Raw genomic sequence first — 16,514 nt, forward strand, 5'->3', positions numbered from 1 at the left:
GCAGCCATGTGGGCATTACCAAATGACATATGCATGGAACACAAAAATAATTACTTTTTTTTTTTACTCTTTTATCAGCTTAAGGACATTTTAATAAGTCTGACTACTGCTGAAGATGTTTCAGAAGATGCTTTGGACCAGTCACCTAAGTACACAAAGTTAAGCACGTATTTAAGGGACTTGCTGCCTTGGGATTTTAATTATTACGGACAATTTCCATGTGCGTGTTTGTTTTAACATTGTCTCCTGCTGGAGAACAGCTGTCTGCAAATGGGCTGGCAAGGTAAACAGAAACAGGCCTGCGATGCTTAGTGACTCAGACAAGTCTTATCATCAGCACAAATTTGTTGCCAACCTGACAAGCATAAAATGTCTTGGAAGGATCCACATTTCATCACAGTTATGTCTTGCAGACTGTTACAGGCCAGCAGCAAGATATTCAGGGCAAAGTACAACAATTGCTGTTGCATGGCAAGGAAAGAACTGGGTCCTTACCAAATAATCCTTCTTTTGAAGTCTGTAGGTGAATTTGGTATTTGTGAATAAACCAGTGTTGTGTTAGTCTGCAGTGCAGTGCTGGCAGAATTGGCTGGTGCTGTTTCAGTAAACCTCGACAGCTTATTATTTTTGAGTTAATTGCAATTTGCCCAAGTCCAAAAGTGATACAAGTGATTAGCAGGCTGCTACTGAAAGACAGAAAAAACCCCAAAACAACAAACCAACAACATAAACTTGCTGTAAATAACAGGACAGAGAGAAGAAGAGGTACAGAAGGGGATGAAAAATAGATGTACTACAGAAAAGTCATCTGTAATACTGAGCAATAGACTACAAACTGGCAAAGGAAAGCAAATACCTAACGATGGTGCCAAGGTTTTGAGCCTGATAGATAAGAGAGTTGAAATGACTCAGAAGACAGACAGGATGTGATGGAGAAAACTAAGAAGCAAAATAAAATACTTTTGTTTGGAGAAAGACAGCCTATTGCAGCCATCTAGAACAGACAGCAGAAAAGGTGGTAGAAGTGCTGCAGAAGACAGAGGTGAAGAGTAGGCTCTGGGGAAAAAAAGGAAAAAAAAGTAAAATGGGTCTGCAAGAACTTCAAATTCCCCATACCTGCCTGCTCATGAAACGTTTGGAGCATTACAGTACAGAAGCAAGCAGCTTCTTCCTCCTTAAGTATGAGCTAAGTATGAGCAATGGAAACTTGGCTGCAAATTGCCTATGTCAGATCCTTCAGCAGAAGAAAATGAAATAAAAATCAAAATTAAAATACCAGCCTTTGAGCAGCAGCCTAACATAACTGTGCTCCACATGGAGGCATAGCCCACATCAGAAAACCAGTCTGTCTGAGAAACAGACTGATGGCATGTCAGGGATTGCTGCATTTTGTGAAGTGGCGAAGCAAGATCAAGGGAACTTATTAACAATGGCATGGGCTGCCTGGTGGTTGTACCTGGGAGGCACTGTCCTCACTGCCTCCCTTTTCACAAACAGCACAACACCTCCATCTGATTCTGGTCTCAGGAATCATAAACTTGCAATGAACTGAGCTACGTGGCTGGCAGGGTTGGAATATGACATGGAAAATTCTCAAATTGTATTCAAAGTGCAGAAATAGTGTTTTGGGCCACCATGGTTCACAGTAACTGTATAAAACGTAATTATGCTTTTTGCTCTTACAATCCAGAGACTTAATAATTCCCTAGCACATTGCTGGACTAATCAATAACCAATATTTTTCTTACTTTGTTAGTTAGTTTTCAGATTCATTAATTTGCCCCAGATTCCCTATATTTTTTACCAGCAAACACCAAACAAAATGTTTGGTATTTAATCAGCATGAAGAGAGTGCCATTTCTGGAAGCTGCCATACCTGACTGCAGTGGACTTACAGAGAAGAAAATTTGAGTTTCACTGCTGACTGCCATGTAAAGGCAAGGTCATACTCTGTCTCAGTTTATCATTCTGCAGACTGGTTTCTCCTAGCATGTATACAGAGATCTTAAAGTCAATAGGCTAAAAAGCACGATGAAAGTATTAATTTACTTCCCAACTTCCCCTTTTATTTTTTTTTGGAGCAGTGCATGACACTGCAGGCATCCTAGCATGACTGTGCACATGCAGACCTGTCGATGACCAAAGGAGCATGCTGTGCCACTACCAATTATGTTGCTACAGCTCCTGAATGGTACCATTTTGTTGTTAGAGTGAACAAAGGATGCCTACAAGAGAGTGAAATGTAAGGTGCTGAGAGAGGAAAGTTTTCTGCAGCATGCTGGGGCAGTGTGGGCAGCGAGGTTAACGTGACAGATCATGATGAATGATGTTACATGTAGAGAGGCTGGGCCAGATGTGTGCATGCAGTGAACAGCTGTCCTCAATGAGCTGGGCAACTTAATGGGAATGAGTAAAGAAGAGCTCCTTTCTGTGATGGGATTTCATCCCCCTCTCTGAATTGTCAGGACCTCTCATTTCAAAATGTTACTCCTGGAGCAGGAGTGGCCATGGGCTACAGTGCGTTAACCTGATTTGATGGGATAGTGCAACAGAGGAACAACTTCATCACAGGACCGGAGTGATGCAGGCTCACTACAAATGAAACACTCAGAGGAAATAATCTCTACCTCAATTCTCAGAAACTAGCACAAGCAAATCTGACTCTAGTTACACTCTGCAAACACTGAAATCAATACTAGATATTCAGAGATGCTGCACAATTAAAAATGTATTGGCCCATTAGGATGAAATCTAAAGTCAAAAAAAAGAGAACAAGAAGAGAAGAATATTTAGGAAGGGTGTTTACAGAAAAAAAAAAAAAAAAAAACCCACAATGCTTTATTTCATTTGAGGAATTAAAAGATACATATTTGTTTATGTAAATTTCTGGACAAATAGAATACTTGGCGGAAGCATTTTGACCAACTCTGGTAGCAATGCTGCATCACTGAAGTCTTTTATAAAGAGGTAAAATTTAGTTCCAGAACACAGCTAACATCATACATTGCTGAATATTTGGATATATATTATTGACAGATATGTGAAGAGGATTTAGGCTAAAGTGGTAATCAGGTAGAATTTACCCCGTAATCACACTATTTCTAACAACAGCCATCCAGAAAAGAAGTTAAGAAAACTACTGCAGTCTCCTTCTGGTCCTTTCCATTGCAGTATCCTCTCTTTGCTAATGAAATGCAGATAAGCATCAATAGTAAGGTCTGTTTTCTATGGTTTTGCACCAAAATCTCCCATGTCAATATTCTCCTATGGCTGACAATATTTTCAACAAATTACCAATAAAATCAATTAATATAAAGTCACGTAATGTGACATTCCATTGGTCACCGGAGACAATTAGAACCCACCTATACCTATTCTATTCTTTATTTCAATATTATAGGGAGATGTCCATTCAGTGGGTAATTGATGAGGGGAGTGATGTTTTCCGAGGCCTTTTTAAGACAGTCAGAAGTTAACTGGTCCCACTTTGCTGACCTATATCAGGTAATCTATCTAAACACTGTAATGTGGTCATATATAAAATGGCAATTCCTTCACTGCTCAAACAATGTAGTAATTACTTTTATTTGCAATTATTTCAACATGCCAGAGATGTCAGTCAGATGATGAGTGCTTAAAACTGTATCAGCAATTCCCTTTTCCAGGTAATTGTATTCTAGGAAGCCTTAATTTTGTTGTACCTAGATGTAACTATAAGAGGAAATATCTCTTTAACAATGAATGAAAATGGTTCGGACATATTAAAGTCATATAAAAGAACAAAAGGAAAATGCAAACTATCATCAGAAGGGGATTTTAATACAAAATATCCATAAGCAGCTTTCTGTTCTAATATTTTTATGTGGGCATACAAGTGTCAGCAGTTCTCTTTCTATTTTCTTTCTCTTCTCTGGGTCATTGGGCAGAATAACAGCTGAGATTTGTAGTTCTTACTCATCTACTATACAGTTTCTTGCAGATTTGCCTTTGATTTCCAATATACTGTCTCATACAGTAAGTTAGAATCCAGCAGTTATATATACAAGAAATGGGAGAAGTGGGCCAACAGTAGAATAAAGACTCAAAGTAGTTTCAGTGCTAAACTAAAACTTACTATTTAATCTACAACACATGCCAAGGCACATACTGATATCTACATCAGCCCTTTGAAGGAAACTAGCAGCCACGCACAGCCTCTCTGTGCTCAGTGGAGCTTGTAGAACTAAGTGCAGGACCAGGGCTTGCTTCATCATCTCCTCGGTCTGCTCACACTTCAGAATATCATTCCTACAGCAACCAGTTGAAGAGCCTGCTTAATGTCAAGAAAGCAGAACACGGCCTTTGGTAGACAGTCTTGCCCTTTTCCAGGGCGTAAGCTGTGATCTAAAACGCACACTGAAACACACTAAATTGTACTTATGGAGTCAGTATCATTCACGGGGTCTGACCACAGTATCTTGGAGACTGGAGAATGCAGTACTGGGTATTCACAGACTGCACAAACTGCAGGGTCTATCTTGTGCCAGCATCTATTGGTATTTTTAGGGGAAATTTGTGTGCAATGCTCAGAGCAAGCAGTTCAGAAGGGCATGTGCAGTCCTGGGGCTTGATGCTCACAGCTGAGAAAGCTGAAACTCAATCAGAATGGTATTTTCTTATGCTAGGTGGCAAAACTGGCCATGCGGATCATCAAAGGCTATACTGGCTTTCCTCAAAGAGGTTAGCAAATTGCAGTTCTCAGCATACTAGCAAGGTCTGAGGAATCAATCCACTGAAGCTGAGGATATAGACCTTCTCTTCCTGTCTTGTATGGGGAAAACAGCCACGTGAGAGGAATGGAAATAAAATAGGCAAGATTCTGTTAGATTTCAAAATCATAGAATCATGGAATATCTCGAGTTGGAAGTGACCTGTAAGGATCATCAATTCTAGCTCCTAGCTCCACACAGGACCACTCAAAATTCAAACCACATCTCTGAGACCGTTGTCCAAATGCTTCTTGAACTCCAGAAGCTTGGGGCCACGATGATGTTACTGATATATGGATGATGATGAAAAGTTATGGTAATACTTCAGAAGCCCTCAGAGATCCATGTGACACTCGGGGTCACCATCAATAATAATACAGAACTGTATAAAAATAAAATTTTTAAATACCAAAATACGTTGGCCCCTTGGCCTTTGATAAATATTGTGTAAGCGGTTTTGATCTCAAAAGTAAACAATGAATGTTTTATTACCATCAAGAAAATTATGTTTTCCCCTCTTGGCTTAAATAATCATAAGAAGAAAAGAAATGATCTACACAACTGTTGTCCAGTTAAATATGTGGACTGATGCTTTTAGCACTGATATATATATATATTTTTTTCTGCTTTCCTTTCTGCATTTGGAAATCATAGAAAAGAAAGAGAGGCTATACAACTTCAAAGCACTTTCTAGCACTGGATGTCATTAGAGATATTTCAGCTGTTCTTCCTAATCCAACAGCTCTGGCTTTCACATGGTGAACATGCTGAAGAATGGCAAGTGGAGAACGGATGACACTTTGCTCACACAGTTAAACTTTGGTGTAAGTACCTACCTGAAGGGACATACCTTCCAGTCTGGGTTCACAATTCTGCCAGCTCTGCTCACGCTGCAGTCATGTGAGCTTTGAGCAAACAGATGGTATCCCTCATTAATGGACTGAAGGTGTTGTTCATTTAGCAGAGAAGGAATGTGTGCTGGTGGTGCAGCTGAAGACCCCCAAGTGGGGAAAAGTGCAGGATGGCAGAGAGTCTCCAGTTCCCATGTTTCAGGAGGAGAAAAAGAGCCTCATCTGCCGTAGGCACAGTGATACAAGAAGAGGAGATTTTGCTGTCCAGAAAGACTAGGATTTTGTATTTTCAACTTCTTTTCTGCCTTAGATTGTCAGGAACTCTGATGTAACTGGTAATATGGTCTGCATAAGAAAACTCACTTCTCAGACAAAGCTCTCTACTGGCAAAATATTGCAGTTACTATTAGCATAAAACAAACAAACAATAACAAAAGAAACTAATGCTCTTGCTCCAAACAGGTCTGTGCTTCTGAGGGCAGAAGACCAATCTATGCTGTGGCCTCACCATTGTGCATACTAGAACCAGGACCAGGCAGGTTTCTGTCTCTCAGCATCTCATTCACACAAACCTACAGGTAGCCCAATTCTTTTGCTACTGGTTGTCAGACATCTTCCCACAGCATTCCACATCATCCTCTGTTGCTTCATTATAATGTAGGCATAAGCCAAACTATGCGGTTAAAGAGAAGCAGTAGATTCATCCATATTCCTTCTGCTTATGGCCTACCCTACAAACTCCTGGGGTACTACAGACATGTTCTGATTCAGCTCTGTGCACACTGCAGCTCCAGGGCACAGAGGGACAGGAATGAGATGCCTTGGCTCTAAACCATGATGTTCCCTTTCTAATGGCAAGGAGTAAGGCTTGAGAAGTTTGCATTTCCTCTACAGTGGACTGGCTCCACCAGCAGGACAAGAAATTTAGCCAGTTATTTGTACTGGCATGGCTTGCCATTGAAGAGTTAACACTGCCTCGCACTGAATGCATTGTTATCAGGCCTCTAAGGTACACATCTGATGGGCACAGTTCACACTTCTCAGAACAATTATTTTGAGCTTCCTGCAAGCTCCTGAGTTTACTCAGGCTTCATATTTGCAGGGTTATTTTTGCATCTACAAAGGCTGCAAGCTCAAGGCCAAGCTCTGGCCAGGAAGAGCTGGTGCAGGGCCATGGCACTCAGTGTGGCTGTGGTGGGGCTTGGGAGAAAATCCTGCCACCCATGGGGGCCTCAGCCAGCCTCTGCTGTGACCAGGAGCTGCCCAGCGCACTGACGCCTTGCTCTTTCAGGCCAGTAGCGAAGCACTTCTGCCAGTTTGAAAGACATATTTTTACTTATGCAGCTCTTCGTTATGAAAATCTCCAACTCTTTTTCTCCTTCCATAGTCAGGGGAGCGTTGGGCTGCTTTTCCACTTTGGCTCCATGACCCGGGCATTAATGTACCATCAAAACAACGCCTTGGTTGTCTGCAGGCAGGGATTGCAAACGAGAGTCACACTGCAGCTGATAACATTTTATTGGGTTTGGGCAAACACAAGGCACAAAGTATGGTGAGGCACAGGCTGAAGGGAAGGCGGGAAGCTGTACTTCAAAGCCAGGAAATAAGGACATTCTTTCCCAACAGCAGGTTATGAGGATGGAAAATTACCTACAACCAGGAAAATGTGAAGCTAGCATTTTCAGGATTATGTTTGTTCCTGCTCAATGGGCTGTATCTGGTAAATATTAAAACAGTCCTAAGCAATGCTTCTGTAGTTAAAGATAGGTCAGATTTTTTTCATTGTAAACACAAATTTCAAAGCATATAATTCAGTTGTATAAATCCACACCAGTCTAAAGCTTGTGATCAAACTACCATGTCGGCTTTTCATGCAGTTTCTCCTCCCCTGCACAGGTCTGGCAAAACAGCCAACTTGGTTTTAGTTAAAGAACTACGAGTAAAAAGAAACTTATTTGGTCTTGGTTAAAATATTGCCTTCCCTTTGAAGAGGAAGAGAAGAATTTAAAACAAAGATGGGAATTTCAAGACAAGTTCTTTCTCTAAGAATATCCACAACTTGCTGTGGATGTAGATCAACTCATTTTCATAACTGTTTCCAGTGAGGAGTTCTGACAGCATCTGGCACTGTCAGTGGGATATTACTGGAATACTCACAGTGAAGGATTTACTCCAACGAGCATACTAAGTCCCAGAAATGCTAGTGTGGCTTTCCACTTTAAGATAGGCACAGTGCAGATTATGCTGCTGAACAGTAGCAACAGATCTTGTCTACACATGGAAGAATTATTCTTTCAAAATCATGTCTGGATCCTCCCTATTCCAGAGAAAAAAGTGTGCTTGATGCTATGCTTAAGTCATTTTCACTGTAAATTAAAATAACTGAAAGGAAGAAGGTTTATTCTAGAGTAAGCGAGCCCATACACAGAGTTCTTCAATTATCTTTCACGTTATAAAGTCACCTCCCACCACAGTCTAAATCTGAACTGCAGATAATGCTGTATTTATAAAGAACATGTTCTCAGGGGATGAGAAATATTGCTCAAAACACCGTCCAAATGTTGAAAATGTAATATTTACACTGGATAGATGCCATTCTTGTCTGGCAGGCTAACAGATCAGAACAAAAACTATCTGTGAAATGATGACTGTGGGAGCGTCTGGGAGACCAGCAGTTTCTCCCCCCCATTTTTTAGGAGGATGTTACATCCTGGTGTTATGGTTTAAATCAGATTTTAAGAAACCCATTATGATGCAACTGTTTAAAATATCAGGGGGAAGCCCAACCAATACCATTAAATGTACAAGGGTGAGGGCTACAAATTATTACTGCCTCTCCTGCTTAACTAACTGCCTCTTGTATTAATGCATCCTGGACGTATAATTGCACATCTCCATGGTCCTAAAAAGTGTCATGAGATGTAAATAGCCACTTTTGCCTTTGAATGTCTTCTCATGCTCTCACATGGTCCAGATCAGACCTGGTGGTCTTACATACAGCAAGGCAAGTTTGTTGATTTGAAGTTAAGATTTCAGTCGAACTACACTGTAGTTGAGAGGGAATCAAAACGTTCTAAAGCTATTAGTCTATTTTGTACTTAGCATTGCCATTTATATTACCTGGAGAAATAAACAGATAACAACCCATGCAAATCATTTGTGGAGGAGCTAATTTTATTTCTTCTAAAAGCCAATATTAAATCTCTCCCATATGGTTAATACCAAGTATTATGATGCAGTCAATGAAAACGTGACTCCAGTGAAAGCAATGAGTTTTCTGACCATCTTCAGGAGAGCCAAGATTTCTCCCATTATCTGTTTCTGTAGCACAGGGCCCAGCTGTATTACAGTAAAAATAATAAAAATAAAAAAATCCAACAACAAAAGCCCGAAGCCATTAATCAACTCAGAGCGATCTGGTTAATGTATTGCAAGATGGGCCCCTGTCGGGCGGTGCGTGCCTTTAAATTCTGCAAGCACTTAAAGTACCCCGCAGAAGTGACACATGTGCAGCCCTGGTCGCTGAGCCCAGCCAGCACTCAGCCGGCCTGCTGTAAGCACTGCTGGAGCTGCAATTTCCTCCTCACTGTGGGGCCCTCCTGGCTGGCAGTGGCACTTTGCTCGTGGGGCTGCTGGGTGAGCTGGGGGTGCAGCTCCCACTGCGGGACATTGAAAGGAGCGCAGCATCTGGCACTTGGCCATCGAGCCCATTTAAATACAACACAGAGCTGCCTGTCCTGTTTTTCTGCTGGAGCGTTATGTTGTGTGAAGCTGATAGAAAAATTCAGCTGCCGAAGTAATGCCATGCAGAGCATAGAGCGCCACCATACAGTAGAAGACTCAATTTAGAAACATAGATGTTTCTCTTGCCCAAATCCTTCACACACAAGCACGTAATCTGACTCAAGTCTGTGAAGCTACAGAACAAGTGGGCTCAGACACAGGGATGCTGCACATGTACACTGTCAGGAGGAGTGCAGCACGAATGGCAGGGCTCGGTGCTTACAGAACAGATCTAAGCATAAGCTGGTGTAGCTCTGCACACCACAGCATAAAGAGGGAGTTCTTAGGATTGTTCCCAAAAGCCAAAATCCTGAGGAGCCATTCAGCAACGCAAAGTGCCTCCCCAGCCCCTTCATTTCATTTAAAACCTTCAAAGTGATGCAGGCATTCACACCCCTCAGCCACATGTATGTGGGACTGCAATGCTTCGGCGGCTTTTTAATTCAGAGAAGTTCAAAGCTTTGATCACATTGCTGCTACAGTCTCTGCTTGCATTTCTGCAGTCTTTACATTATATCTGGTGACCGGAGACTGAAAATTTCATTATTTAGGTCTCGTTGTAAACTTGTGCATTTTCATAGGTGGTTTAGGGCTCAGATTTTTCAAAACGCACTAACAACAGGATGCAGTATTTTTCTGCAGCTAGAAAAGTGCTATTTTCTGTGATTATTACTGGTTGGAGCCATTACTGTGAGATTATTGAAGCCTTATAGGAAAATCTGAGATGGAAGGAAGGCAAAATGTTTTTTCTTGCTATTTATTCAAATGTATTTTATTTCTATTATTTGTCAGTAATGATTTTATATGAATTATGCAATAATACCCTCATTTTTTTACATCAGAGCTGGTGAATGCAAGCGCATATAAACCACTACAACTTTTGAATCTGTGGGTTAAATATATGTTTTATGGCTGTATGGTCTACATATGCATACAGGTCCAGCCAAGTCTATACACAAACAGAACCACCTATTTTTAGAAACCACACTTAATTTAAGACACTTGAACTAAAGCAAGCCCTGCTTAGTGCTCTACCTCCAACTTTCCCATTCATTCACATGACTCAAAATAGAGCACAACTCCGCTGATGCTTTCTATTTTTTAACCCTAGCTTACTATGCAGTGTATAAATCCAAAAACATTTTAAATGCCATTTACTTACAGAATTCTAGATTTTCAACTAAAAATAACCTCATTTGAATTTTCTTTCCCCTCAATGAGAAGTGCAAGTGCACTTTTTGTCCCTGCTTGTGCTACGGATCTTTCAGCCAGTTTGTGCCCCAAACCCGCTCCTCGTTTCCAGCACGCCCCAGCCCGGGCTCACAGACAGCCAGGCACAGACACTACTTCTCCTGCGGGGGGGTGTTGGCCTTGAACATCAACCTTGCCACATGAGAATCAGTTCTCCTCTTTCCCAGAATAAAACGAAACTCAACAGATTTTCTATCCTCAAATCCGAAGTCAATTCCCCTGGCTTATTACTCTCCCTTTATCCTCCCCGCCCCTCCGGCTAAGCCGCGGGCGGCTCTGCGAGAGGCTGCGTGCCTGGAACCTCGGGCTGCCCTGCGGGACGAAGGGAACCCGGCCGACGCGCAGTCCCGCACCGCCCGGCCGAGGGGGTGCTGCCCCGCTTCCCGCACACGGCCGCTGCCGGCTCCGTGCCCGGCCCGGGGTTGGGAGGGGGAACCGTGCGAGTCCGGGATGCCTGCCCCGCCGAGCGGCCGTGAGCGGCTGTCCCTGTCCCTGTCCCTGTCCCTGTCCCTGTCCCTGTCCCTGTCCCTGTCCACCGGCCGCACCTTCTCCCTCAGTAGCATCTGTAGCAAAGGAAAGCGTGAACTTACGTGGCTCCCGCGGCGGCACTCAGGGCTGCGGCCGGCCGTGCCCCCCGCCCTGTCCCTGTCCCTGCCGTTCCCGTGCGGAGCGGGCGGCCAGCAGCTCCCGGAGCCGCTCCGCCGCTGCCCGCCCCGCCGGGCGCTTTGCAGCCCAGAATTGTTTTGCTCTCTACATCTCTTTTTCTTTTTTTTCCCTCTCTCTCTTTCTCTCTCTCTCTTTTTTTTTTTTTTCTTTTTTTTTTTTTTGGTCTCGATTTGCAAGAAAACGCGAAAGCCCCGTAAATAGCAGCTTTGGGGTGGGGGAGCGGCCCGCGGGGCTGCGGGGTCGGGCGCGGTGCGGGGCCGCCGCATTCCCGCTCCCACAGCGCCGCCTGGCGCCCGGCCCGCGCCCCGCCCGCGGGGATCCCCGTCAGCCGGCGCCGGGACCCGAGTTTAGCTCGAGTGCAATCCCTTTCCCCCCCCCCGCCCCCCCTTTCTTTTCTTTTCTTTTTCTTTTTTTTTCCTCCTTCCCCTTCCTGGATCCTCTTTTAAACCCACTCCACTCTGCTTCTCTGTCTATTACATGCTAATTTAATTTTACTATGGACGATATTTTCAGCATTTGCTGAGGACAGTAAATTTTGTAGTTTATGTTATTTCACTTTTTATGACTTTTTAACACTTAATAAAATTTTATTAGAGCACTTTTGTGTTTACAAGGCCACAAAACTCTTGGCAGGTTGTCAGAAGTCCTTTTTATTATGATCCTACTGATATACTGCGAGTAATGAAATAATCATGTCCAGAAATGTATCAAAGGCCAGAGGGATTATCCAATTTAATAGCTCTACAGATGCGCTGCGAGGGATACGGACAGGCAGCGCGTCGACAGGCTGCGAGCTGGCGCGGGGCGGAGGCAGACCTGCTTAATTTCGTTCCCATTTCAGGCAGTTCTGCGCTGCCCCGAGCGCTGCGTGCACCGTCATGTGACCGCGGGCGGCTTCAGAGCAAAGGCTTGATTCTGTTGCTAAAAACTCTTTCCTTTTTATTCTCCTTAGGTACGCGCTTAGTGCCAATGTGCTCGCTCCGGTGTTTCCGCTGCTTGCAACGTTCATTAAAATACAATTTACTGGAAAAAATCCAATGTCACAGCGCCATTGTGCAGTAAACAGCGGCTTCAGGCATTAAGATTTGGTTCGCCCCTTCTTCCCCCCCCCCCCCAAAAAAAAGAAAAAAAGAAAAAAAGGAAGAAACACCAAGGATAACAAACATAAATAAAAAAGGCTGGTGAAATCAAATACCAGCAAGACATCTTGCAGTCTTTTCTCTTTGTCTTTGGAAGGGCACATTGCAGGAGCACGCTCGATGGTGCGTGTGCCCTCGTTCCACAGCAGGCTGTTTTTTCTGCACTGCTGTCTGAGCTACAGCCTGAGATACTGCAGCTGTTTTTAAGGTCATTTCCTTTTATTTTAAATAATTGTTCATTTAACATACGTTGTTAAAGTCATTCTTGCGTCAAAAGGAGGCGATTATACTTCCTGACCCTGAAAGCAAGGTGGGTGGCTTTGTCTTATAATTAAATTTGCTGTGTTCAATTTCATATTTTTCTTTCTCTGCTGTTTCCTAGGGAGCATGCAAAAAAAAAGAAAAAAAGGGAGCAATGATACCAGGAACACTCCAGTGCCAGTCTGCTCCCTTTCATACATATTGCTCCAAACTATCAGGCTTCGCAGGGACACCAGAAAGGCATTCTTTCATCATTCCAGATGAACTGGTTAATGCCCTGTGATTCAAACCCGCCCCGCAGAAGCTGCCGCCAGAATATATTCCCACATTTCCAAGGTAGCACGAGGACCTTTTCCTTCCAGCACAAACAGATGTTGCATATTCGGGGGTAACTCATGGTACTGCCAATAGGGATTTTTAAAAAGAACACAGGTAATATCTGTGTATTTTTAAAATGTACTTGAGGAATTCACTGGGACTTTACAAACAGACCTGAAGACAAAGTGATCAGAGAATTTACCTTCACAATCATCACAATATGAAGGTCAACCGCACTCTGACGTATTCATGCATATTATGGTTCTGCCTCACTCTTGAAAAAAGAAAAGAATGGAAAGAGTGCCTCCAAAAGCAATGGGGGAGTCAGCAAATACACTGGGACCTGACCTGGGAGAAGTAATGTAAATCTTTTGATGCAGCATTGCTTTAAGACGGAAGTTTTGCTTTTCCAGAACAATATCATCTACTGTAAATCATATGTTTGCAGGTCAAGGTCGATTTAAACTTTCTAAACCTTTAAGAGCCATCAAATCAGAAAGCTGAGGGATGAAATGATGTGGTGAAAGAGGCTATGGGCTGGAAGTTGTTAACCTTGGAAGAGCAGCGTTGGCAATTGTTCTTTGGAGAGAAAGAGAAAACTGAGAAACTCCTTGAATATAAACACGTAAACATGCTGCAGATTGTTTAATCAATGAAGCAGCTAACTAATTTAACCCCTTCCTAGGTGACTGAGTTTTCCTCTTAACCAGCCTGAGAAAGCAAGCAGGCTGCTCCCACCTTTGTGGAGAGCAGCCAGGCCTGGGTAGGCAGGTAGGTGAGATGAACAGGGCAGGCAGGACCATCCTGGCTGAAAGCAGACAGCCTGGGTGGAATAACTGAAGGGAGCAGCATGACTGGGGATGGTGCGATCCCCCATGATGATGATGAAGCCACAAAGTCAAGTAGGCTCCCTTCTGAAATCTACTAAATGAAGTTCAATCAGGACTTCAATTTTCTTTCTGAAAATTGGCAAAACAAGTGGTAAGTATTTTTTCAGGGCTGCTAGTTATTTTTATTTTTTTTGTTCAGTAATATATTTGTGGAAAACTGCCATTTTGCAAGTCAGTTGGAAAAGTGACAAAAAATATGGGTCCCTCAAAGCAATGAAAATATTTCCAGGGACTTGATTACTATAACTTGCAAAGGAAGGCCCGGTACATATAGATTAGATATCATTATTCTCCTCTGATATTCAAGGGATCATAAACCAAACCCCTGTCTGTAGGTTCAGACTAGAGCCTACATCTGTCACCTCCCAGATGAGTGCCCAGTGCCCAGTGCCCAGTGCCCAGGGTCTTGCAAGAATCTCTCCCATTGAGGTAAGAGAGGAAATTACAGCAAAGTTTAAATAATCTGTCCCATCCTTTATCAAAATGTCTGAATTGTGGGTGCTACATTGCTGGGAAGTGAAGCTGGAATTGCTGGTCATCAAATTACAAAAAGTGCACCCTTCTATCAAAACTCTAACCTTTCCTATGTAGTTGTCTGCTAGAGAGATTAGTATACTGCAGATGTATAGGAGGACAAAGGTACATGAAGATAATGATATGAACTTAAAGTATATAAAAATAAGACAGCTGAAATGCTAACTGCATTGTAGTTTTATTACAGTTTAATGGGCACACGCCAATGAACATTGTGCCTTTGTGTCCAAACTGATAGATGTACCCCATAAAAGCCTTCCTGAGAAGAAAGTCAGATAAGTGAAACTCAGTAGAAAAATAGCTGTAGTTTCTGCAGCTATAGATTATTCAATCAGTGTAACTCCTATCTAACTCAGTACTACCCACGTCCTTGGTTTTTCTTTCTGAACTCTAATCTGAAGCACAAGCTGGCTCCCAAATTCCTCTGATGAGTGAGGTAATTTTGAATGTCCAGAACCCCTTCCCAGGGACTAAGCAGTAGTTGCAGACTATGGTTTTTATGGCCGAGACCATAGCATTTATGTTTCTCAGGATGGAGTTTGAGGTTTTCTTCCTTGCTTAGGAGCATAGTTATCATTTATAATGCAATGTAGTTTAAGTTCTTAAGCTGAGAGGTTGTTACGCTGCCATTTCATTTTTTATTATTCTGGCTTAGTCCCATTTGTCTTTTCCTTTACTTGTGCTACATGTTATGTATATATACATCATCACCAGTTCTCAAGAAAACATTAACATTTCTTTTGTGCATGTTTCCTGGTAACTTATGGAGACAACTTTATAAACAGTGACCATAGTAATACAGAAACAGTCTAACGTGATGGATTTGAAACATCCAACTCAGCATAACTACAGAGGCACAGTTCTCAGCCATAGGAATTACAAGCAGTGAACCCAACTGGAGAACCTCCCACCTTATATAGGTAACCCTTACTAGACTCCTGATGAGCATTTATGGGCTAGGGACTGTTATGATGTGTAGTACCCTGCTCCTGTCCTATGCTTTTGCTGCATGAAGCGCAGCCTTCCCTTTGGCTCTTTGCTGGAGAAGCAGCTCTGCGATTCCCTGGGTAGTTGGGAACAGGAGCAATGTCAAGGATCACTGTTATTGACCAAGATTCTGCCTTTGGGGAAGCATGATGATGACTGCAGGCAGCCCACCCTGGTCTCAGACCACACCGCATCTCCCTCTTTCCTTTTTCCACTCCCAGCCCTGCTATTGGGGTGGTAGGCAGGGTAGAGAGAGGCCTGCTATCACTTGCAGGCTTTCTTCTCCCCCTTGACCTCTGGTGTGCACTGCTTTCCTGGCACACTCTGAGGCAAGCATGAGGAGATATTTATATCTCCCATATCGATGAGAACTACCAGGATCTTAAAGTGCCATTTAGAAGTACTGTAGCAAGGAATATGTTACACTACAATAGCTGTTTAAAAGTTTCTCATGTATACAAAGGCTGCTCCCAAGAAGAGTCCCATGCATGATATTATGCAGTAATCATTAGCTTTAAAAACTATTACAAACAAAATTCACCACATCAAAATGGATTTGGGCTATGTGACCATTCAAAGCTTATTAAAATGACAAACATGAAGAAGCAGCAGGAATGCTTAAAACTCAGCACATGTTTGTGTGCTAGTTTGATTTAAAAAAGACTCCAGAGGCTTTCTTGAGCCACTCATGAATTACTCCCCAGATACCAACGCTGGCCAAAGCATGGCCATCACTTGGCCCTGGTTCCCTCCTGCAGTGTGGTCTTTTTACAGAAGATTCAAACTTGACAGTCTTTCTTTTCACACCATACTCTCAGCAACTTCTTTTTCCTGGAGGAAATCTAGAGCCTTTATCTTCATTCACACTTAAAAAATTTTTGGTTTGCTGTGCTTTCTTGCTACTAATGCAACCTGATGCTGCTGTGCAGCATGAGCTGAGGCCTTTTCTCTTAGCATGAAAGTCTGCTAGGGCATGTCTGTACCACAGCATGCTGCAGCAGCACCCAAACTAGCAGCACACAGCATGGTTTTGCTCCAGAGGCTCTTTCTCAGTGAAAATTGTTTTGCTGAATGAATATAGTCAAG

The 16,514-nt window shown here is 42.8% G+C and overlaps 1 long non-coding RNA gene across 5 annotated transcripts in view; it reads right to left on the bottom strand.

Moving 5' to 3' along the window:
* LOC116232825 (uncharacterized) overlaps positions 1–16,514 on the bottom strand; it is a 405,094-nt gene that overhangs the window by 112,582 nt on the left and 275,998 nt on the right. Inside the window, exon 1 of one of the 5 annotated variants that reach the window (XR_004167769.2) lies at positions 11,224–11,489. The exons of the other annotated variants lie outside the window; for them this stretch is intronic. This is a non-coding gene — a long non-coding RNA (uncharacterized LOC116232825). Of the gene's footprint in view, positions 1–11,223; positions 11,490–16,514 lie in introns of those variants that run through there. 5 annotated transcript variants of the gene reach the window in all.

Source organism: Phasianus colchicus, chromosome 7, assembly GCF_987193195.1.
Source record: "Phasianus colchicus chromosome 7, bPhaCol1.hap1.1, whole genome shotgun sequence".
Classification (NCBI taxonomy): domain Eukaryota; kingdom Metazoa; phylum Chordata; class Aves; order Galliformes; family Phasianidae; genus Phasianus; species Phasianus colchicus.